We start from the raw sequence: 24,094 nt of genomic DNA on the forward strand, positions 1-24,094 counted from the left end.
TTCACCTGCCCGCTCTCAATGATGAAACCAAGGAACGATGTAGACTGTTTGTGGAACTCACACTTCTCTGCTTTGACGTACAGCTTGTTCTCCAAGAGCCGTTGAAGGACTTGACGGACGTGTGACTCATGCTCCTCGGGTGACTTGGAAAAAACAAGAATATCATCCAGGTATACAAAGACAAAACGGTTCAAAAAATCCCTAAGAACATCGTTCACCATGGCTTGGAAAACAGCAGGGGCGTTTGAGAGCCCAAAGGGCATGACCAAATACTCAAAATGTCCCAGTGGAGTGTTGAAAGCGGTTTTCCACTCATCTCCCCTTTCGGATCCGGACAAGGTGATAAGCGTTCCTGAGGTCGAGCTTGGAGAAAACTGTGGCGCCATGCAGAGGTTCAAAAGCAGAGTTGATGAGTGGAAGGGGATACTTGTTTTTAACAGTTATGTTGTTTAAACCCCCTGAAATCGATACAGGGCGTAACGACTTGTCCTTCTTTTCCACGAAAAGAAACCTGCACCCAAAGGAGACGACGAGGGACGGATTATGCCCGAGACCAGAGAATCACCAATGTACTGCTCCATTGCCTCTCTTTCCGGTCGGGACAGATTGTATAAGCGACTAGAGGGCAAGGGAGCACCAGGAAGCAGTTCAATAGGGCAATCATAAGGCCTATGTGGTGGTAGAGACAGAGCCTTGTCCTTACTGAAAACCTCCCGCTAAGTCATGGTATTCTTTGGGGACAGATGACAGATCAAGAGGAGCTGAGGGATGAGTTGGGTTACACTTAGTGGGGGGAACCGCTGACCTAAGGCACTCTGAATGGCAGTTAGTGCTCCAACTGAGAATGGTGTGACGTGTCCAATCAATTTGTGGGTTGTGAAGAGCCAACCAGGGAAGCCAAGGATAAGGGAGGTAGCTGAGCCAGACATAACTCTTAGCTGAATGCTTTCACAATGATTGCCAGAAATCACTAGGGAAACGGGGGTGGTTTGATGAGTTATCTCCGAGGAGGCGCCCATCAAGGGCTGTGACCCGAATGGGGGTAGGTAGTGGCTCCATGGGGATACGAGCTTGTGTAACGAACTGGTGGCTAATAAAGTTGTCTTCTGCACCTGAGTCTATGAGAGCTGAGAGTGGCAGGGAATGACTCTGGAAACGTAGAGTTACAGGTACTTGTAATCGGGGAATGATGGGTTCAGGATCTAACTCTGGGCTCGCAAGTAGACCCACCGTTACGAGCGAGCCTTGTCTTTGGCCGCTTAGGGCATGTAGCCAGAATGTGTGTGGCGTCTCCACAGTACAGGCACTCACCCGCCTGGAGGCGCCGTTGCCGCTCTGCTGGAGGTAGTCGAGCTCGACCCTCTTGCATAGGTTCCTCCTCTGTGCTCGGGATGGAATCAGGAACAAGAAGCTGCCGGCTCCGGGGAGGCGAGACTCGAGTGGTTGAAGGCTGGGGAACTCGTCCTCCCTAGATGCGGCCGACCGCCTCTCTCCCGACGCCTCTCCCGCAACCGGTTGTCTAGCTTAATGGACAGGGAAACGAGAGAATGTAAATCATGTGGCTCGTCACGAGCAGCCAGTTCATCCTTAATAGCTTCATTCAAACCGTTTAGAAATGCTCCTTGAAGTGCCACATTGTTCCACTTGGAGTCTGCTGCCAAAGTCCAGAACTCAATAGAGTACTCAGCCACACTGTTAGAACCCTGCCTCAAATTAAAAAGTATCTTGGAGGAATTACCCACATGGTCAGGATGGTCAAAAACAGTCTTCAATTTAGCAGAAAAATCAGCGAAAGTCAATCCAGTCAAAGTTTGATTTGAGCATACAGACTCAGCCCAAACCAGAGCTCTCCTCTTAACAGCCCCAGAACATAATGTACCTTAGAAGAATCAGTAGAAAACGACAGTGGTCTCTGTCGAAAAATCAAGTCACACTGAAGCAAAAATCCCGGCACTTGTCCAATTCTCCATTGAACGGTTCAGGCGACGTGACAGGGGGTTCCCGATGGAACGAAGCCTGCATAATGTCAGAGGAAACAACTTGGGGTGCATCAAACTGAGGGACAGAGAGAGATGGAGAGCTGATAACAGACAATTTAGAGACTTGTGTAGTTAACTGAGTCACCTGGTTCAGCAGTTGATGATTATCTTCCAAAAGAGTCCGAATCAATTGGTCATGCTGTCCTAGCAACGTTCCTTGAGCCTGGATAGCTTGTTGGAAGCTGTCTTCGTTTGCCCCGTGCTGTTTCTCTGTTGGGTCCATGGCCAGATCGTTCTGTTAGGCTATGGTTCAACCCAGCACTCAGAGAAACAAACACGACAAAGGGAGTGGAAGAAACAAAAATACTTTAATAAAAGTTCAAATTGTCTTAGTCCAAAAACAACTGAAGTAAAGGAACAGAGTGGGCTAGTCGGCTCCGGAGGAAGGAGAGGCTGAGGCAGGCAGGCAGGCAGGCAGGCAGACCGGCAGGCAGGAAGGCAGGCAGGTTGGGAGGTATGTCTGAACTGAAGACAAAACAACGACAGGTTAAGGAGAGTGGAGAGCCAGGCTGAAGACAAAGACAAAATAACTTTACTGGTGAGCCAAGTTACCGCTCTGGTAAGAACAACGATCTGGCGCCGGTGGAGAGCCATGCCCCGGAATTAGTAGTGCAGGTTGATGAGAGAATAGGATGCAGCTGCGTAGGCAGGAATCACTGGAAACAACCCGCAGCTGCACAGGAGAGGCAGATCCTGAGCACGTCCCCTGATCCACTCCAGACACACCCACATAAAGGGGACAAACACACATACAGATACAACAGACAGAGGGGACAAAACAAGGAGGAAGGGAAACAGAAAAGGGAGAGACAAGCTGCCCACATAACAACCAAAACTAACTGCAAATGCATTCAAGAAGTTTGTAGAGTCATAAGCTTGATGTAGTCATTGCGTGCTAGAAATATGGCACCAAATACTAAACCTTTGACTACTTTATTTATAAGAATCTTTAGCGGTGTCAATAATTTGGACCTACGGAAGCCCTGAAGCCCAAGGCAAAAAAGTATAATATGTGGACTCTTGGAATTATCTAATTTGAACCACTTAGTATCTTGTTTGAACAGCTTAGTTTATTGTTGGAATGACTTAAATTATTTGAACGACTGAATTGTTATTTTGTCTAATTAGGCCTCATTTGTTATGCAGATTGTCAGACTGTGTAATGGTTGCTGTAGCCATTTATTCACTGATTCCATCCATTGATATGATTATTCATTGACAGTTCTTTGATAGTCTAAAGCAGGGCTGCTTTTGAATGCCAGAGCATGTAATTGGGCAAGTGTGGAGCGAGGAGCAGAGCGTAATTCAAACGAATTTAAAAAATGTTGTTGGACTTCTCTCCCGCTCCAATTTCACTTTGGTACGGTTTAGCTCTGGGCATGCTCTGCCTAGCATTTTTGTTTCCTTTATCACTATTGTTTTAATTACTGTGACCCCACCCACTGTATCAATCAATCAATCAAATGTATTTATAAAGCCCTTTTTACATCAGCAGATGTCACGAAGTGCTTATACAGAAACCCAGCCTAAAACCCCTAACAGCAAGCAATGCAGATGTAGAAGCACGGTGGCTAGGAAAAACTCCCTAGAAAGGCAGGAACCTAGAAAAAAACCCAGAGAGGAACCAGGCTCTGATGGTGTGGCCAGTCATCTTCTGGCTGTGCCGGGTAGAGATTACAAGAGTACATGGCCATTAAGGCCAGATTGTTCTACTAGATGTTCAAACGTTCATAGATGACCAGCAGGATCAAATAATAATCACAGTGGTTGTAGAGGGTGCAACAGGTCAGCACCTCAGGAGTAAATGTAAGTTGGCTTTTCATAGCCGAGCGTTCAGAGGTCGAGACAGCAAGTGCGGTAGAGAGAGAGGGGGGGGAGGGAGAGAGAGAGAGGGAGAGTCGAAAACAGCAGGTCCGGGACAAGGTAGCATGTCCGGTGAACAGGTCAGGGTTCCATAGCCGCAGGCAGAACAGTTGAAACTGGAGCAGCAGCAACACCAGGTGAACTGGGGACAGTCAGGAGTCATCAGGCCAGGTAGTCCTGAGGCATGGTCCTAGGGCTCAGGTCCTCCAGGAGGGGAGGGAGAGAGAGAATTAGAGGGAGCATACTTAAATTCGCACAGGACACCAGATAAGACAGGAGAATTACACCAGATTTAACAGACTGACCCTCGCCCCCCGGCACATAGACTATTGCAGCATAGATACTGGAGTCTGAGATGGGGGGGCCGACACTGTGGCCCTGTTCAGACGATACCCCCTGACAGGGCCAACCAGGCTGGATATAACCCCACCCACTTTGCCAAAGCACAGCCCCCACACCACTAGGGGGATATCAACAGACCAACAACTTATTACCCTGAGACAAGGCTGAGTATAGTTCACGAAGATCTCCTCCACCGCACAAGCCCGAGGGGGCGCAATACCGGACATGAAGATCACGTCAGTGACTTAACCCACTCAAGTCGAGTATAGCGCAAAAAAGCCTGGCACAATGTGACGCACCCCTCCTAGGGACGGCATGGAAGAGCACTAGTAAGCCAGTGATTCAACCCTCGTATTAGGGTCAGAGGCAGATAATCCCAGTGGAGAGAGGGGAGCCGGCCAAGCAGAGACAGCAAGGGCAGTTCGTCATTCCAGTGCCTTGCCGTTCACCTTCGCACCCCTGGGCCAGATTACATTCAATCATAGGACCTACTGAAGAAATTAGTAATCAGGAAAGACGTAAAGGTCAAGACTGAGTCTGCATCTCTCACATGGATAAGCAGACCATTCTATAAAAATTTAGCTCTATAGGAGAAAGCCCTGCACTTGCCTAACGATTGCATCTGAAGCTGGGCTTGCAACTCGGCTATCCTCACCATAAGGCGATAGTCCTCCTGCATATTATGAGTACAGCGACTGCAATTTGATGTCATCGCGTTAATGTTACTACTTAGCTTTCTCGGCTGGTGGAACTCCTGTAGAAAAAGGTATATGAAAAAAGTAGAGGGAGGAAAAAACGAAATGTGTTAAATTCAGAGTTTTGATTAAACGGCTATTAAAAGTAAAAAGGGGGAGTAGCCTATATCTATGTAGTTCATGTTCTAATTTGTAGCGGTCAAATTATTTGCGCACAGAAGCAAGCACCAACAAGCTTCACATGTGCACTCAAAATTCTTGATAATTCTTAGTGTCTAGTGAATACATTTTTTTTGTTTTGATTGGAGAAAGAAAACAAGTAGGCGGCCAGTATGGTGCAAAAACTTTAATGAACTATTTACAGAAAAGATATACAAAATAATACATATAGGAGCAAATCAGCCTGAATATCAGGACACACAACTGCAACATGTTTCGACTACTAATTCATATTCACATTGTATCTGAAACGTTTTTTTTAGAGATTGCAACCCCTCTGTCCCCACAAAAAGTGTGTTTAGGGCTCCATAAACATTCATTCCACCTGGGGCTATTAACACAGCTGTGGATATGTACTACAGACGGGTGTGTAAAGACATATCCAAGATATCCCCTATGTCAGGAATAACTTTATCCGCTCTGAAAAACAAGCCCTTAAATCTCCAGAATGACACCTCTAGTCATCCACCCACCAGACAAGGGAGGCGCTGTTACTGGACAAGACTACTCAGTCTATAAGACTGACGTACTCAGGCAACTGAATGAATAGACGTTCTATAAGAGACTCATTACAAACTCCAGTATGAAAAATGTATGCACTCACTAACTGTAAGTCGCTCTGGATAAGAGCGTCTGCTAAATTACAAATGTAAAAATTTAAATTGTCTCACGTCAGATGGCATCACTTCCTACGCGATGCTCGTCCCTCAGCCGATCTGTCTTGTAGGAGTGGAACTCATCTCTAAAAATCAAGATTTTGCTCATCGGCCTAACTCTAGTTCCTAATTCCGAAAATCACTCCGCTTTTGATAGCTATGACGCACTTGTTCTACGGCAAACCATGCTCCAGCTAGCAGCCTAATGCAAGCTTGTTTGAATGGCCATACGGTAGCTAGTTTTTCAGCTTGTTGATGAAGTTGTATGGCACCAACGTAATGGAACTGTTCTCAGAAATCAGCATGTATCTGACAGCTGGCACTGTGCCTCGCTACTTTTTCACATTTGGCCAACTCGATGAAGTCGCAAAAAGCAGTCAGCCGTGCTGTAGAACTTGGAACACTAATCACGAGTCACGACGGAATGGATACAGTGGTCCTCTGTAGCTCAATTGGTAAAGCATGGCGCTTGTAATGTCAGGGTAGTGGGTTGGATCCCCGGGACCACCCATACCTAAAAATGTATGCACGCATGACTGTAAGTCGCTTTGGTTAAAATCGTCTGCTAAATGGCAAATTATATCATGAAAACGTATTTGTGCATTGGCTAGAACTTCACTATGCTAGCTAGAGGGAGTATTGAGTTTGTGAACTGGTGTTGTTAGCATCCCTGCCTTTCGTTTCATACGGATTGATTTGAGACTGGTTCAGACCAACTTGATCTCAAAGCATTTCGTATTATTCTTTATGTAAATCCGAGACACTCAATTTTTGGATGAGGTGAAGTTGAAGGAGTCAGACGCAGGTGGGTAAATCACAGAATAACATGCTTTATTCCGCAAATACAGAGTTACGCAGAAATGCGTCAAAAACACTCCAGTGCGCAAAACAGCGCACTGGAAATTACAAGGCACACGGGGAAATATCCCAGCGATACAAAATACACGGAGCTCCACCGAGCTTCACTATCCTCCACAATAAACAATCACACACAAAGACAATGGAGCAGAGGGAACACTTGTACAGATACTGATGAGAGGATATGAACCAGGTGTGTGTAATAAACAAGACAAAACCAATGGAATGATGAGATGAGGAGCGGCAGTGGCTAGAAGGCCGGTGACGACGACCACCGAAGCCTGTCCAAACAAGGAGAGTAGGCAGCTTCGGATTAAGTTGTGACAGTACTCCCCCTCTGATGTCACAGTGCCAGAACTGGCTGATAACCTAAAACACATTGAAATGGCGATAGGTTAGTGGAGGAGTAGCGGAGAGAGTTCTGTGCGTATTCGGCCCATGGCAAGAATACCGACCACTCCCCCGGCGGGTCCTGGCAGTAGGACCGCAGGAACCTACCCACATCTTGATTCACCCATTCCACCTGCCCATCAGACTCAGGGTGAAACCCAGAGGTCAGGCTGACCAAGACCCCCAGACGTTCCATAAACGCCTTCCAGACCCTGGATGTGAACTGGGGACCCCGGTCAGACACTATGTCCTCTGGCACCCCGTAGTGCCGAAAGTATGGGGGTGTTGTCTATTGGCCTCTCCTCTGTGTCCTACGAACGGTAGTGATGGATCGGGATGGGCCAGTACCGGGGCTGAGGTGAACAGAACCCTCATGTTACTGAAGGCCCTTTCAGCCGCAGCAGACCAGCGGAGCCGGAACGGCCCACCCTTCAACAGAGATGTGATGGGAGCTGCGACCTTGCCAAAGCCCCAGATAAACTTCCGATAGTAGTTGGCAATGCCTATAAAGCACTGCACCTCCTTTACCGTGGTTGGAGTCTGCCAATTACGCACGGCTGTAATGCGATCTCCCTCCATCTCCACACCTGAGGTGGTAATGCGGTATCCGAGGAAGGAGATGGACTGTTGGAAAAACAGACACCTTTCTGCCTTGGCATAAAGGTCATGTTCCAACAGTCGGCCCAGTACTTTGCGAACCAGGGACACATGCTCGGCGCGTGTAGCGGAATACACCAGAATGTCATCAATGTAGACCACTACACCGCGACCAAGCATGTCCCGAAACACCTTGTTCACAAAGGACTGGAAGACGGATGGAGCATTCATCAAACCGTACGGCATCACCAGGTATTCGTAATAACCCGTGGTTGTGCTGAATGCTGTCTTCCACTCCTCCCCCTCTCGGACACACACCAGGTTGTACGCACTCCGAAGATCTAATTTCGTGAAGAAGCGCGCCCCATGCATTAACTCGATTACAGATGGAATGAGGGGTAGAGGATATCTATAACGTATTGTCCCCTTCTTCAGTGCTCGGTAATCAATGCACAGGCGCAGACCTCCATCTTTCTTCTTCACAAAAAATAAACTTGAGGAGAAGGGCGAAGTGGAGGGACGTATGAAACCCTGGCGCAGGAACTTGGAGACGTATGTCTCCATCGCCTCCGTTTCAGCCTGCGACAGGGGATACACATGACTCCTGGGAGGCACAGCATCTACTCTGAGGTTTATCGCACAATCCCCAGACCGATGAGGTGGTAATTTGGTCGCCTGCATATTGGAAACCGCGTTAACAAATCGAGGTATTCGGGGGGAATGCGCACGGTGGAGGTAGTGGTTGCACCAATGGGAACACCTAGACACATACCCTGACACTCTCACGACCACCCTGTGAGAACCCTCTGTGGCCATGAAAAGGTGGGGTTGTGTAGTGCTAACCAGGGAAGACCTAACACAAAAGGGAAATCAGGAGACTCAATAATAATAAAAAAGTGACTTGCTCTCTATGGGCGTTGTGCGTAACCATAGTGACTAGTGCTGTAACTTTCCTAACGAACCCGGACCCTAATGGTCGAATGTCAAGTGCTCTGATGGGGAGTGGAATGGATAGGGGAACAAATGCCTAGACTATGTGCAAACGACCTGTCCATAAAGTTCCCAGCTGCGCCTGAATCGACCAGCGCCTTACACTGGGGAACTACCGTGTAATCAGGGAAGTGGATGTGTAGGGTACAGCGCGCAGCAGAGGGCTGTCAACGAGTGTGGGTGTTCGATACCTGAGGTGTTGCGAGAGCGTCCTGCCTGCTGCCTCCAGACCTAAAAGAACGCTGTTGACAGCGTGCAGTGAAATGTCCTCTCGTGCCACCAGAGTGCCACTCGCTCTGTCGTCCTCCGCTCTCCCGGATCACCGCACCACCCAGCACCATCCTCTCGTGATCCGGGTTGGGGGGGTGAAACGGGCAGGCCCCGTCCAGGACGTCCTCTAGAAGACAGCAGGTTGTCCAACCGGATGGCCATGTCCACCAGTTGATTAAAGGACAATGTGGTGTCACGGCAGGCTAGCTCCCTTCGGACGTCCTCTCGCAGACGGCACCGGAAGTGGTCGATGAGGGCCCGCTCATTCCACCTGGACCCAGTTGCTAGAGTCCGAAACTCCAGGGCAAAGTCCTGCGTGGTCCTCGTCCCCTGCCTAAGGTTGACCTCATCACAGAATCACACACCTGACATGGAGTCAGCAGGAGAGGTGCACATGCCTGGAGTCTTGGCATTGGTCCGGGAGCATTCGACGATGCTAGCCTGCTTGGGAGAATTGATGGATCGGGCTCGCCTGCCTCTCTACCCATACGCGGGTGATCGAAGATGGCCCAGAAGAGGCAAGCGAACTCCCCGAAGTTGTCCAACGCGGCTCTTCCTTCACTCCAGACCGCGTTGGCCCACTCCAGGGATTTCCCCGAGAGGCAGGAGACGAGGGCGGACACCTTCTCCCGCTCTGAAGGAGCCGGGCTGATGGTTGAGAAGTATAACTCCAGTTGTAGGAGGAATCCCTGGCAGAGGGCAGCTGTCCCGTCGAAATCCCGTGATCGGGATATATGAATCCCTCTGGGTGCTGGGGTGTGGGTGGCTGGATCCGGTTGCTCAGCTGGTCCCGAAAGATTGGGTCCTCTCCTATCCTTGGACGACCTGGAGAACCCGATCCATCAATTCTCCCAAGCAGGCTAGCATCGTCGAATGCTCCCGGACCCGTGCCACGACTCCAGGCATGTGCACCTCTCCTGCTGACTCCATGTCAGGTGTGTGATTCTGTGATGAGGTGATGTTGAAGGAGTCAGTCGCAGGAGGGTAAATCACAGAATAACAGGCTTTATTCCGCAAATACAGAGTTACGCAGAAATTTGTCAAAAACACTCCAGTGCGCAAAACAGGCACACTTGAAATTACAAGGCACACAGGGAAATATCCCGGCGATACAAAATACACGGAGCTCCACCGAGCTTCACTATCCTCCACAATAAACAATCACACACAAAGACAATGGGGCAGAGGGAACACTTATAGAGGTACTGATGAGGGGATATGAACCAGGTGTGTGTCATAAACAAGACAAAACCAATGGAATGATGAGATGAGGAGCGGCAGTAGCTAGAAGGCCGGTGACGACGACCGCCGAAGCCTGCCCGAACAAGGAGAGGAGGCAACTTCGGAGGAAGTCGTGACAAATTTAGTATTTATGTTACATTTCGTATGCAAATGTATTAATTTGTGGATGATATGTTACAAATTACAATTCCCATGATATGTTACAAATTTGCTAAATGTACAATATGTTATGAATTCCAATTTGTTGTGGCTAACAGTAGCTAGGTGGCAAATGCTAACTCTAGCTAGCTGGCTAATGATAGCTAGGCTAGGGGTTAGGGGTTAGAGTTAAGGTTAGGGTTAAGGTTAGACGTTAGGTTAAAGGGTTAAGGTTAGGGGAAGGGTTAGCTAAAAAGGTTAGGGTTAGGGGAAGGGTTAGCTAACATGCTAAGTAGTTGCAAAGTAACTAAAAAGTAGTAAGTAGTTGAAAAGCTTCTAATTAGCTAAAATGCTAAAGTTGTCCGTGATGAGATTCGAACATGCAACCTTTGGGCCGCTAGATGTTTGCTTTATTTGTGTTTGTTGCTTTAAGTAACCTTCTGTCTTATGTAACCATACCAAACATAACATATCATACTAATTTCAGTGTCCCGGATTTACATTCACTATGTTACGTCTAGTCCAGGCTGTTCAGCAAGCAAGCAGACTCTAGCTAGCTAATGCATCAGCTAGCAATCTTTTTTGCACATTTCGAATTTCACTTTAGCTAGATGTAGAATTAAGTAGTGAAGACTTGCTCATAAAACAAATGTCAATATTAGCTACAGGTTTATAGTTTTTGGTAAAATGAACTCTGACTTGTTTGAGGATGAAATGGGGTTCAGTGGACAATGTCACCTTGATAACATTTTCGAAAGTTAGGACAGCATATTGTAGCCAAACTTATGTGTAGCTATCCCATGAGTGTTTGCTAGTTATCGGACAGTTCAGTGCAGATGGCTGTCGTTGCGCTATCTGAGGTGAGACAATGCTACAAACCCCACAAAACAGCTTTTGGCTGTAATCGAAAAACAGACTGTCACTGAGGGCATGCGCAATGGTTAAATCACCAAAAGAGAACACAGATTATCGGTACGTAAAAACTGCTCCATGCCGGTAATCTGTAGTCCCTAAAATACTGTGTAATTATGTAAATCCCCAAAGGGACTGGACGAATCTTCTTTGCGATATCAAACCAGGTTTGGCAGAAGGCATGAAGATCTCTGCCCGGCTTCAAATGCCCTAATTGATAATGGATAGTTACGGTTTATATCGTTCCTTTCTGTTCCTTTTTAAACATCTGAAATAAATGTTTTTTTAAATGTAGCTCGACATTAAATGACTTATAATAATAATAATAATAATATGCCATTTAGCAGACGCTTTTATCCAAAGCGACTTACAGTCATGCGTGCATACATTTTTGTGTATGGACTTCACCAATCAGTGTGGCTAGAGCAGCTTGCTATGGAACGGGCAAGCTATAATAGTTATTTACATGCATTGGACTGACAAGTGTAAGGTGCGATATGCGACTGGAATAGCGAGAGAGCGAGAGAGGGTGGAGGAGGAGGCTTGGCTTGGATTGAAGTGCTGGGCATCATGTTATGACATGCATTATCTGAATTAGGCCCACAGAATTATACCTACGGAGATGCGGTTTCTATGAATGAACTTTGAATGTCTTTGAACTTCCAGGAATTGACGTAACGTTAGACCAGAGCTAGCTAGCTAGCAAGCTAACAAGCTTCTGTGTGCAGAGTGGCACAGGAATGTAATTAAAAACACCTCGTACCTTTTTGTAGTTAATAAATCCAATGTGAAACGTGATAACTATAGTATCCTTAACAGCATTGAAAAAGTTAATCCATTCTTCTCAAATAAAAAAATCTCTCCCTAATTTCTGAATCACACTTGTAACGTCAGTAGGCTAGTAGCCTATGCTTCGGAAGGGGAGGGGCAGATAGCCAACACACGCACACACAGGCAAAGATTTTTAGCTGGCAGGCAGACACTGGAATACGTTTCTGAGTGATAAAGTGAGGGCTTTGCATGCCTGGAACGTAAAACAACTTTATTTACCGGTTCCCATGCTTTTAAAAATAACGGTTCTGTTCCGGAACAGTATAGATCACTTTCGTTCCTGGTTCTTTTCTGGTTTTCGGTTCTGTTCCATGAACAAGCTCCAACCCCTGCTTCCCGCTAATCAAAATGACTACACACAACATTATTGTCCAAATAATCCATGAGCACCTCAGAATTGTTTTGCCCAGCAGGTGGCTTTTGACTCCTGGTACCTTGAAGTGTTTGAAATAGCCTAATCCGGCTGCATCAGCCTGCACAGAATAGTAATGTAGTAATTGATTACTATTATTATTATTATTATTATTATTACTGCTACTAATGCATGAGGTTATAAAACTGCCACAGCAAGTTGATCCCTGCAATGCAATGTTTTATGTTCTCCCACTGAAACGTTCCTTCTCGAGTATGCTTTCAAATCAATATTTTTAGATTTGTGGTATCAAATGAATAGGTTGTTGTCATAAGTGCTATTGATAATCAGACAGCTTCCTTATGTTTCAGTAAACCACTAGCCAACACTTCATAGATTAAATGAAGTGTCATCATGAAAGTTTGCTATCTCTTTATTTTATTTCGGTGATTAAATGTATTTTTTCCTGTTATTGTGCACTGTGGGCTATTATAACAAGTTAAATCTTTCAACTGAAGGCCTATCACAAACTTATTTTTTAGGCGATTCTGGTAGACTAATAAAAGCATATGATTCGCATTACAAACTGGGTGGTTCGAGCACTGAATGCTGATTGGCTGACAGCCGTGGTATATCAGACCGTATACTACGGTACGACAAAACATTTATTTTTACTCCTCTAATTACGTTGGTAACCAGTTTATAATAGCAATAAGGCACCTCTGGGTTTGTGGTATATGGCCAATATACCATGGCTAAGGGCTTTGTCCAGGCACTCCGCATTGCGTCGTGCATAAGAACAGCCCTTAGCTGTGGTATATTGGCCATATACCACACCTCCTCGGGCCTTATTGCTTAAGCATAAACCAGCCTATTATCTCTGAAGTTCATTTATTTATTGGTGATGTATACTTTAACTGTACATTTAGGCTACTGTTAAGACGCTCACATTGGCTACTTTGCAAAAGCGAGTGAGATATCTAGTCCTACCAGTAATGCTGCATTTAGATGGTATGAGGTAGATAGTAAATGGCAAACCGGATTTAATTGTTTTCAATGAGAGCACGATGGTAAATGCTGTTGAGGCTGGCGGTGAATGCTGTCAGCCGCCACAGTAGACGGGACTTGCCGCCAACTTTTGTCATCTGCCGTAGTTTGTTTTCTACCGGATATTGATTTGCACTGTTTGTTTACTGGCTTGCTTTTGTCGTCACCGTCTTTCTTGCCCCGCTATAATGACTGGTATGACGGTTTTTGCGTCCCTTGTCTAAATGGAAAACCGTTGTTTACCTCTTGTGTAGCACAAATTTCATTGAACATTTCATTCTAGCTCACAATCAAGGACGGCTGTGTATTCCCTCCGGCAGTGGTCTACTAGAATCTGTGCCTGCCCCTACTTAAATGTAATATAATTTTGAGAAATAGCATTCACACACGGGGGTGGCTTCATCAAAATGTATTTTTCAATTTTGGGCTTTTCAAATATATTCCATTCTCCTTTCTCTTGTTTATATTATGGCTATATTCCCACGAATATTCCTTTATGTAATTAAGCTTTTACATGTGTATTTTTCTGTCTTATAATAATCATCATTGTTTTATTTGTAGAGCGCATTTCCAATGCTAAATGCATGTGAAGCTTTTTGGTGCTTGCCTTTGTATGCAAATCATTTGACCGCTACAGTTTGAGATGATTTATTCACTTTCATTTATGAAAAGAAGCTGATACTGACCTTTATTATTTACTCTTTATTTCTGATATTTTAGCTTAATTAAATTGATTAACTGTATATTATGGTGTTTCTATTCCAAGAGAAACGAAAAATCATTTTACAGTAGCCTATGTATTGCCTACCTAAAATAGAAACGACACATCTTAATGTAGAATATAAACTAGATATACAGTGCATTCGGAAAGTATTCAGACCCCTTGACTTTTTACACATTTTGTTACGTTACAACTTTCCTAGACAAAATTAACATATGGTCTATCATTTTACTGCGAGGAACACTTAATTATGCAGGAGTTAATATTATAATAGGCTACATGTGAGGCCTACAGTCAGTGTCCAGACTTCAGTTACTATTCCAACTATTAGGCTACTCCACTCTAAAGTAATTCCGACATCCATACAGTGCCATTTGATAAAAGCAAAGAGAAAAATTACAAAACCCCAAAAGGTGTTATGAATGACGTTCGGTGAGTGTCATTCATTACGTCTTATAACCTGAACTGATGCATGCCCTGCTGTCCACAAGCGTCTCAGTCACTCATCTCTGCCTTGGCAAAATGTCAGTGTTATCATCAACCACAACGCATTTTGGAGCGTATTCCACAAGTTTTTAAGTTTGTTCCTCATTTTGTATGCCACTGACATGCGGTAATGATAAATAGTGTAATAGCCTACAGTTTTCTTGAAATCTATGTTTTAACTGTCATTATAGGCTCATGTTTTACCGGTATGGCTTACCCCCACTATTTATTTTGCGGGTACTCGGTACCTGATCCATCGTCAGTATTTTGAAATAATAATATTATAATGTTAAGGAAATATTCGAATGGAGAAAGCTGATCCGAGAGCAGCGCTCCCTTTATTTCAATCCTATCGGTATCGACATATGCTCCCACGACGTACTTAGCGACCGTTCTCTATGCGTGGTGTTTTGGGAAACGCATGTTACATCTTTCAACAGTTGTAGGAAAGATGCATCATTAAAACACTTATAAGCCTAAGTTCCATCGCTATCGTAAAAATAGTTACAGGTCTCCATCTGGCCCACCAGAGGTTGGTTCCCTGTCACTCACTGTAGGAACTACTTTCACTCTATTCTAACCAAAGCTGCATTACCAGTTCATATCACTTGGTGTTACTATGCACTAGCTAGTCAAAAAAGACTGACGCAATGATGGCTGCCTGTCTCTGTATTTGTGAAAGTTATGGTGGTGCTAGAATCCATCAATTCTCTCTTTCTGCATTAGCCATCGATCTGTTATGGTTGGACAGTTGTGTTCATATTGTCTGTGTAGACTGCTCAGTTTTTTTATTTTAAGACAGTGAAATTTGCACCTCAAACATGTGTGAATAATTACCAGCAGTGGAAATAAAATAATATGCCAACATTACTGGACTAACAAACTGGCTGACTAACCTTTTCAGGAACTTCAGTATCCCTTGGCCTTGGGTAGCAGCAACAAATCGTTTCATCTTCTTCATCCTGTGCCAAACACATTTATTAAAATTAGCTGCTGGCTGCGTGATTGCATCAACCTAGCTAGCTAATGTTAACTAGCTAGCCATCTAGCTAGGCTACTAAAGCTAACGTTAGTAGTTTTGTTAGCTAGCTATAGGTTGGATCAGTCTAGCTAGTTTTAGAGGACGACTCAAATGCTTTTATTAATTGTTTTTATTAACACATACCTTGTTTTCCATGAACATTTGTGTTTACTCTCTCATGAGGCAGGCAGGAGAGGAGCATGAGCGAAGACAGAAACAATGTGCAGAGTGAAGAGTCAACTTGTCCAATAAGAAAGGCCTGCTTTCTTTTCCATTGCAAAACTTTTTCTACGTTTTTCTATGACGTGAACTTATCAATGAATATGTCTGGTAAACATGTTCGGTGCTCCTGCTTTGAAAGTGCTTTGGTGGCGCCACACCAGATTGAAAAGTACTGGGGCAAATGCTGTCTCGCCACATGTTTTCCGGCGGCTCTGATGTCTGCATTGCATCCTAAAGAAAAATCAGATACAGTATTCAAATATTTATATCCAAAATTCAATCTTCTAGAATTATATGGAAGAGGCCCTCAGGGCTGAAAGGGCAAATTGATTCATGAGTAATGAGATTCATATTGTTGGATCTTTGATGAGTGATGAGTGATGAGATGACAGGAAACGTCTCAGGGAATAGAGCCAAGCCTGGTTGTCTCAGATAGGAAGAATGGACGAAGACTGACAAAAGATGGGTCCTCAGGCCCCATGGTTTCTCTTTCTGATGCATACTCATTGCAGTTTGCATAAAATAATGGAATGGAATTCAGAATGACTGTAATCGTATGCCATTTCAACACACACTGTATAACATGTACTGGAAAGCCTTCAAAGGAACCAGTGGAAACATTTGCTTGGATGGACTTGCAGGGATGCTACAGAGTAATTAAGTATATTTGTATTGTTATGGTTTTGAATGTGGCACCCATTACTTACTACTTATAATTTCATAGCTGTAGTATTTTTTTCCTACCCAAATAGAAATTTAACAGAGCATGCTCAGTACAAGTAGTAACGAGAAATAATGTGTTGGACAAGATCATACCACACTGGGACTTGTCCAGTAAGTATGCCCATTTCCATCTTCCTATTGGAAATATTTTGGCCCGTTTTGGTCTAATGAATACGACCCAGGTGTGCCCAATGACCTTGTGAAGAGTGACCACATTTTCTCTCCACTACTCCTTCTGTCTGATTCAAATCTCTGCTACAATAATCATCGTCTGGAGATGATGCGTTTATAGCTATAATTGATCTCACTTATGAATCATATCCAGAATTTTACTGGACTAACATAGTATAAAGATATACCGATACTGGTATCACTTTATAATAACTCCACGTAATAAAGGATGTATAATGATTAGTAAATTAATCAATACTCCCATATTTGTTCATGTTAGTAAGCTAGTTATTCACAGATTTTTAAACAACTTTTAAAGTATAATAATGATTCATAAGATCCTTCATAAGATGTTTATATAGGTCCTTATAAACCATTTACAAGTCTTTTTGTGTGGCCTCATAAAAAATAAAAAAGAATTATTCTCTGGTTCAGTCTGTAACAGCCAGAGGAACTATGTCTCCATTTCAGAGTAAGAAATGAGTGTGTCCTCCAGTCTTTTTGCATGGCCTCCTCTAAAGTAAGGGCTATTTATACTTTATAAATGTTTAGAGTGACCACTGTAATTTCTCACAAAAGGATGGACATGCCATTGGTAGACATTCCAGCAGTATTGATGCTCCTTAAGTTCTCAACATGGTAAAAGACTGAGCACAAAACAGAAGATGTTTACGGAAATATATAAAACAACATTTTATTCACAAAAACTGTTGTAAAACAACTGTTGCAAGTAAATGAGGAATAGTTGTAATGCAAATGTTTTTCTAATGTTGTCAACCTCGCGAACGCAAACCAATCATAAAACAGGGAGATGTACTGTATACTCTCACACAGAACAGCTGGCCGCACCGGCCAGTTTTTTCTATAGTGGATTTGTATTCCTTCATTACTACTGATATGTGATTGAGGTAGAAATGTTACATGTATGTTTGCATGTAGAAATGTTACATGTATAACCTTTACATGCTTCCAGTGCTTCAGACTATTTTTACACTATGCTTTGTTTGCTGTAACTTTTACTGGGCCTTTAATCATTATTTAAAGGTAGTAACTATTGGATAGCTCAGCGAAATAAAGTTTCCTTACCTCGTAAGCAGTCTATGGACTGCTCTAAGGAGTGACTGCAATCCACACTTTCGTTTCCATACAAAAGTCACTGCCAAGAAACGCTAAGGTTAGCATTTTCGGAAGAAAGACAGGATACTGTTTCCAATATACATTATATACACACAAGTATGTGGACATCCCTTCAAATGAGTGGATTCGGCTATGTCAGCCACACCCGTTGCTGACAGGTGTATAAAATCGAGTACACAGCCATGCAATCTCTATAGACAGACATTGGCAATAGAATGGCCTTACTGAAGAGCTCTCAGTGACTTTCAACGTGGCACTGTCATAGCATGCCACTTTTCCAACAAGTCCGTTCATCAAATTTCTGCCCTGCTAGAGCTGCCCCGGTCAACTGTAAGTGCTGTTATTGTGAAGTGGAAACGTCTAGGAGCAACAACGGCTCAGCCGCAAAGTGGTAGGCCACACAATCTCACAGAACGGGACCGCCAAGTGCTGAAGCGCGTAGCGCGTAAAAATCATCTCCCTACATCAGTGCCCGACCTCACTAATGCTCTTGTGTCTGAATGGAAGCAATTCCTTGCAGCAATGTTCCAACATCTAGTGTAACACCTTCCCAGGAGAGTGGAGGCTGTTATAGCAGCAAAGGGGGGACCAACTCCATATTAATACCCATGATTTTGGAATGAGATGTTCGACGAGCAGGTGTCCACATACTTCTGGTCATTTAGTGTATTTTCTTAAACATCCTCTATATTGTGTCCTTATTGTTTAAATATTGAAATGTTCTAGGGGCCATTTTGAGACCTTAATGAGCCATTGGTAGACATTCCAAAATGTTGTTCTCAGTGATCCAGTTATAACAAGTACATACAGTACTTTTTGCACACATTGTAAACTCTCAGGCAATCTGTTTGTAGAAGCTGCACATTTCATATCATTTACACATATAAAGAAAAATCTCACAGTTAAGAGACTTCTCAAATTAGCATTACTATTAGGCTATTCAGATCTGAGGACAGACAGAGATAACTCAGCCACTGTACGTTGATTTTCCTACAAAGTGCCATATTATAGGCTATAATCCTGGTCTGTCATTGCCATGTGGTTTGTTAGTACCGTATTTGTAATTGGAGGTTGCCTTGAGCGGTCAACCAACAAATTACAACCAATCTTGAACATTACTCTACATACTGTAGAACTCATTCCAACATGGCAGAGGGAAATAAACAATCATACAGCATGAAATAAGCTACCTCAACTAACCCTAAGAGACATCAGAAGCATGTTCTAGCTCTCACCCTGGGTCCAGCCTAGCAGATGGACAACCTGTATAAGGTGAAACTGAGCAGTTGCAGTGCTGATAAATGTACCAAATGAAATCATGTTCTTTATGGTTTCCCCAAGACAAAGTTAATAAGAATCAGATACTGGACTGTGCCCCTGGTGCTACATTGAAAGTAAGTTAGAGGACAAGACAGAGGACATCAACAGCAATTAAAAGGAGAAATGCAGTACTGGGCATCTTTTCCAAATTCCTTGAAGACGAAATGGTAACACTATACAAGGCAACTACTTTTGCTTTTCTAAGATTATATTTCATTACAATGACAAAGTGATAGTGACAACAGCCATTAGCAACCAAAACTGCAAGGGAGAGGGATGAAACTCATCTGAATGTGGGCTCGGAACCTTGGATAGAGGGTGAAACTAATTGGTTTTCCAAATGGCTGGCATGACCTTGTGAAATGGGCAGTGTTTCATTTGTAAAAAGTGAGCCCGAGATGGGGGGTGACCTGGGGGGCTCTGAGGTACCGAAACGCATGAAAAAAAAATATCCTGTATAATAAAGCAGTGCATGCATTATCATTGCTTTTGCATACTGATATAAAGCAGTAGAGTAGAGGCGCTTGCAGAAGTTGCACACATGGGGGGAAAGTTTGTAGTCTAGGGTCTGGAAAAATGTTTGCCTTTTATAAACGTATTTCATGCAATTATACATTTTAGATGACTGAAGACCTTAGCAGAATTTTTTTAAATATCTCACAAATGACGGAAATGACAGCCTACTTTGACACTGACAAACTGAGAATCTGAGATCAATAAAAACGACCTAGACCCAGGTGTGTGGAGACACAAATATTGTACAATATGAGGAGGAAATCGTCCTAAAAAAGCTTTCCAGATTCACTGACTCAACCAATGATGGCAGCTCACTCACAGGCAATGGCTGATGCCCCTGTGTCAAAAGTCTTCTATTGTTTTACTTTGTAAAACAATGCTGTTTGCTCAATAGGCCTATTTGGATTTTGATAACATATTTGATAGCCAACAGGCTGATTAGTCTTCTCTTTTCAGCAGGAGCCATTTCCTTTCCAATCTGTGTTTTCCCACGATTGTATTTGAAATATTGCAAAAGGCCTGTTTTGGCTGCATGCTGTTCACTGACAGATTTTCTGCACGTTCCTGACTGTAGGCATGCCTTGTGATTGGGCTACACACAATCCACAGCTAGGATATATTTTTGGGGGATTAACTATTGATCCTCTGTGGCTAAATTACAGGCCTACTGTGGTCTTCTGAATTATTTCATTTTCTTCTGAACAGACTACAGTAATTCTATAACTTTGGCAAATATATTTCAATGTATGAGGGGTGCTGCGGCAGCTCCAGCACCCTTCCCGCAGCTATGATTCTATAAGGAAATAAATACTGGAGAGATTAGAGTTGCAGGCTCATGTCTATCAGAGTAGAGAGGGGGAAAGAGATCATAGAAAGTGAATGTCATTCTAATTCTGGGAGAGAACCAATGTTGCGCACACCATAAACCCGGGCCAGCCCAACTCAAATCAATTCATAGAATATCAGACACGTTTTCACATTACGTTTTATAGAGGGCAGGAGAATTACAGAGGAGGCAACTTGAATTAACTCTGATCGCTTTTATTATAATTTTTACATTGCAAACAGTGAAAATAAATGTTCATGCCAAGAGAGGTACCAGATCCTGGCAAATGGGTTACGGAACGAAACAGTCCAAAACGGAGAGGTGCCAGATCCTGTTCCGGCAGGATCCTGTTGAAATTATGCACTGGAAATGGGACATTTAAAGCCAATGTGCTACAGAAGTATGTTTCCATTTTTGCCAATGTGCTGTTGTCTTGCTAAACAGCTGGGTATTATTTTCTATTTCAATAGTTTTTAAGTCTCCATATTTCAACAGTTTCTTAAATGTCCATATGGTTAGGAAACATTTTAAATTTGGGTCAGTTCGGTTGCAGATACATCCAACTGACAGGGTCTTGGAAATTGGACTGTCACCAATTCAAGTTGCCCATGGCAATGGTCAGTGACAGCCATCACAGCTGTTTGAAGCCAAGTCCTCAGGTCACCGCTTTCGTTTTCACTCTGAGCCTGTGACTTGTACGATCCTGGTATTAAATTTAATCTGGTCAAGTTTAGTTCCCAGCCTCACATGTCCAAAGCAAGCAATCTGCCCCAAAGATTAAGAGTGAGTGAGTGAGGTTGGATGGGGAGCGTCGCTGCACAGCTATTTTCAGCTATCTCCAGATATGTTCAATCGGGTTCAAGTCCGGGCTCTGGCTGGGCCACTCAAGGACATTCAGAGACTTGTCCCGAAGCCACTCCTGCGTTGTCTTGGCTGTGTGCTTAGGGTCGTTGTCCTGTTGGAAGGTGAACCTTCGCCCCAGTCTGAGGTCCTGAGCACTCTGGAACAGGTTTTCATCAAGGATCTCTCTGTACTTTGCTCCGTTCATCTTTCCCTCGATCCTGACTAGTCTCCCAGTCTCGGCCGCTAAAAAATATCCCCACAGCATGATGCTGCCAGCACCATGCTTCACCATAGGGATGGTACCAGGTTTCCTCCAGAAGTGACACTTTGGCATTCAGGTCAAAGAGTACAATCTTGGTTTCATCAGACCAGAGAATCTTGTTTCTCATAGTTTCAGAGTCCTTTAGGTGCCTTTTGGCAAACTCCAAGCGGGCTGTCATGTGCCTTTTACTGAGGAGTGGCTTCCGTCTGGCCACTCTACCATAAAGGCCTGATTGCTGGAGTGCTGCAGAGATGGTTGTCCTTCTGGAAGGTTCTCCCATCTCCACAGAAGAACTCTGGAGCTCTGTGAGAGTGACCATCGGGTTCTTGGTCACCTCCCTGACCAAGGCCCTTCTCCCCCGATTGCTCAGTTTGGCCGGGCGGCCAGCTCTAGGAAGAGTCTTGGTAGTTCCAAACATCTGTTTTTGCTTAGTCATTATGGGGTATTGTGTGTAGATTGATGTAAAAATTTAATTTAATCAATTTTAGAATAAGGCTTTAACATAACAAAATGTGGAAAAAGTCAAGGGGTCTGAATACTTTCCGAATGCACTGTATACTGTATGACTTACATTTCAGCTAATATGGCAGAAATGCCATTTGATTGTAACCCTATCAACTACCACAAATTAATTTACTTTCGATTTATAGGCTTTCAGACTTGATATCATCTCTCACATGCACTCAAAGTGTAAAGGCCATGCTATTGCTGATTTTAAACCATTGCTCCATTCCTAAATTATACATTATCAGGATTCTCATGAGAATCAAGTAATCAATGTGAAATATGGAAGATTGGTTGATTTCCAGTTTTTAAAGGTGCACTATAAAGAAATCGATTCCGCCATTTCCTGGTTGCAAAAATTCTAATAGTTTGCTTAATTTCAGTTCATGTGACAAAACAAGCAATTATCGTGTAGAGAATCATTGTACCATCTAAACTGCTGTGAAATATATTTTCCTTAACCAAAAAGCGTGTATATTCAGCTGTTTGAAGCTGGTGTAAAAAACTTGAAATAAAAGATGCAAAAACGAAACTTAAGAACGGGAATCACAGAAATAGCGCACATAGAACATATCTACTGTACCTCTGCTTAGACTTGCTTTCAATCAGAATGACAGATCTATAACTTACATTTCTATGTTAATTTTGTCGGGTCACCCAAAAAGTTACATTTTGCAGCTTTAAGTATACGTTTTTTCAAGATAATTGACGAGAAGAGTATCGTCCAACCCATCAGGTATCTCAATGCACCATCATATCATGTCTTGAAAAATGCAGACAGACGTATTAAAAGTAATTTTAGATTGTAATACTTCTGACAGCCAACATTCCAACGCCGCCCATATTTTTTTGACTTCATAGCATTCCCAGTAGGCATGGATAATTGTGTCATTGTTAGTTTTACACTTAAGACATGACTCTGTCGATGTGCTGTAGAATTTGTGAATTTTGTCTCTTGTATAGTACATTCTATACATTCGTTTATACTAGATTAAGCGTACATTTTCATTAACTGTAATTTCGTTAGTTATGTTCTAACATTCCCTCCATCTTGTGCCAATATCAGTTATTTTGAAGTCTTGGTTCCAATAGTTTATTTTTCTAAGAGGTTATCATTTGGATAGGCTCTCTGAAAGGTTTTGTAAAGTGCCTTCGGAAAGTATTCAGACCACTTGACTTTTTCCACACTGTTATGTCACAGCCTTATTCTAAAATGTATTAAATAAATACAAATCTTCAGCAATCTACACACAATACCCCATAATGACAAAAAGAAAACAGGTTTTTAGAAATTGTTGCAAATGTATTAAATATAAAAAACGGAAATATCTTATTTACATAAGTATTCAGACCCTTTGCTATGAGACTCGAAATTGAGCTCAGGTGCATCCTGTTTCCATTGATCATCATTGAGATGTTTCTACAACCTGATTGGAGTCCACCTGTGGCAAATTCACTTGATTGGACATGATTTGGAAAGGCACACACACACACACACCTGTCTATATAAGGTCCCACAGTTGACAGTGTATGTCAGTGCAAAAACCACGCCATTAGGTAGAAGGAATTATCCGTAGACCTCCGAGACAGGATTGTGTGGAGGCACAGATCTGGGGAAGGGTACCAAAACATTTATGCAGCATTGAAGGTCCCCAAGAACACAGTGGCCTCCATCATTCTTAAATGGAAGAAGTTTGGAACCACCAAGACTCTTCCTAGAGCTGGCCGCCCGGCCAAACTGAGCAATCGGGGGAGAAGGGCCTTGGTCAGGGAGGTGACCAAGAACCCGATGGTCACTCTCACAGAGCTCCAGAGTTCCTCTGTGGAGATGGGAGAACCTTCCAGAAGGACAACCATCTCTGCAGCAATCCACCAATCAGGTCTTTATGGTAGAGTGGACC

The sequence above is a fragment of the Coregonus clupeaformis genome, chromosome 9 (genome assembly GCF_020615455.1).
Source record: "Coregonus clupeaformis isolate EN_2021a chromosome 9, ASM2061545v1, whole genome shotgun sequence".
Taxonomy (NCBI): Eukaryota; Metazoa; Chordata; class Actinopteri; order Salmoniformes; family Salmonidae; genus Coregonus; species Coregonus clupeaformis.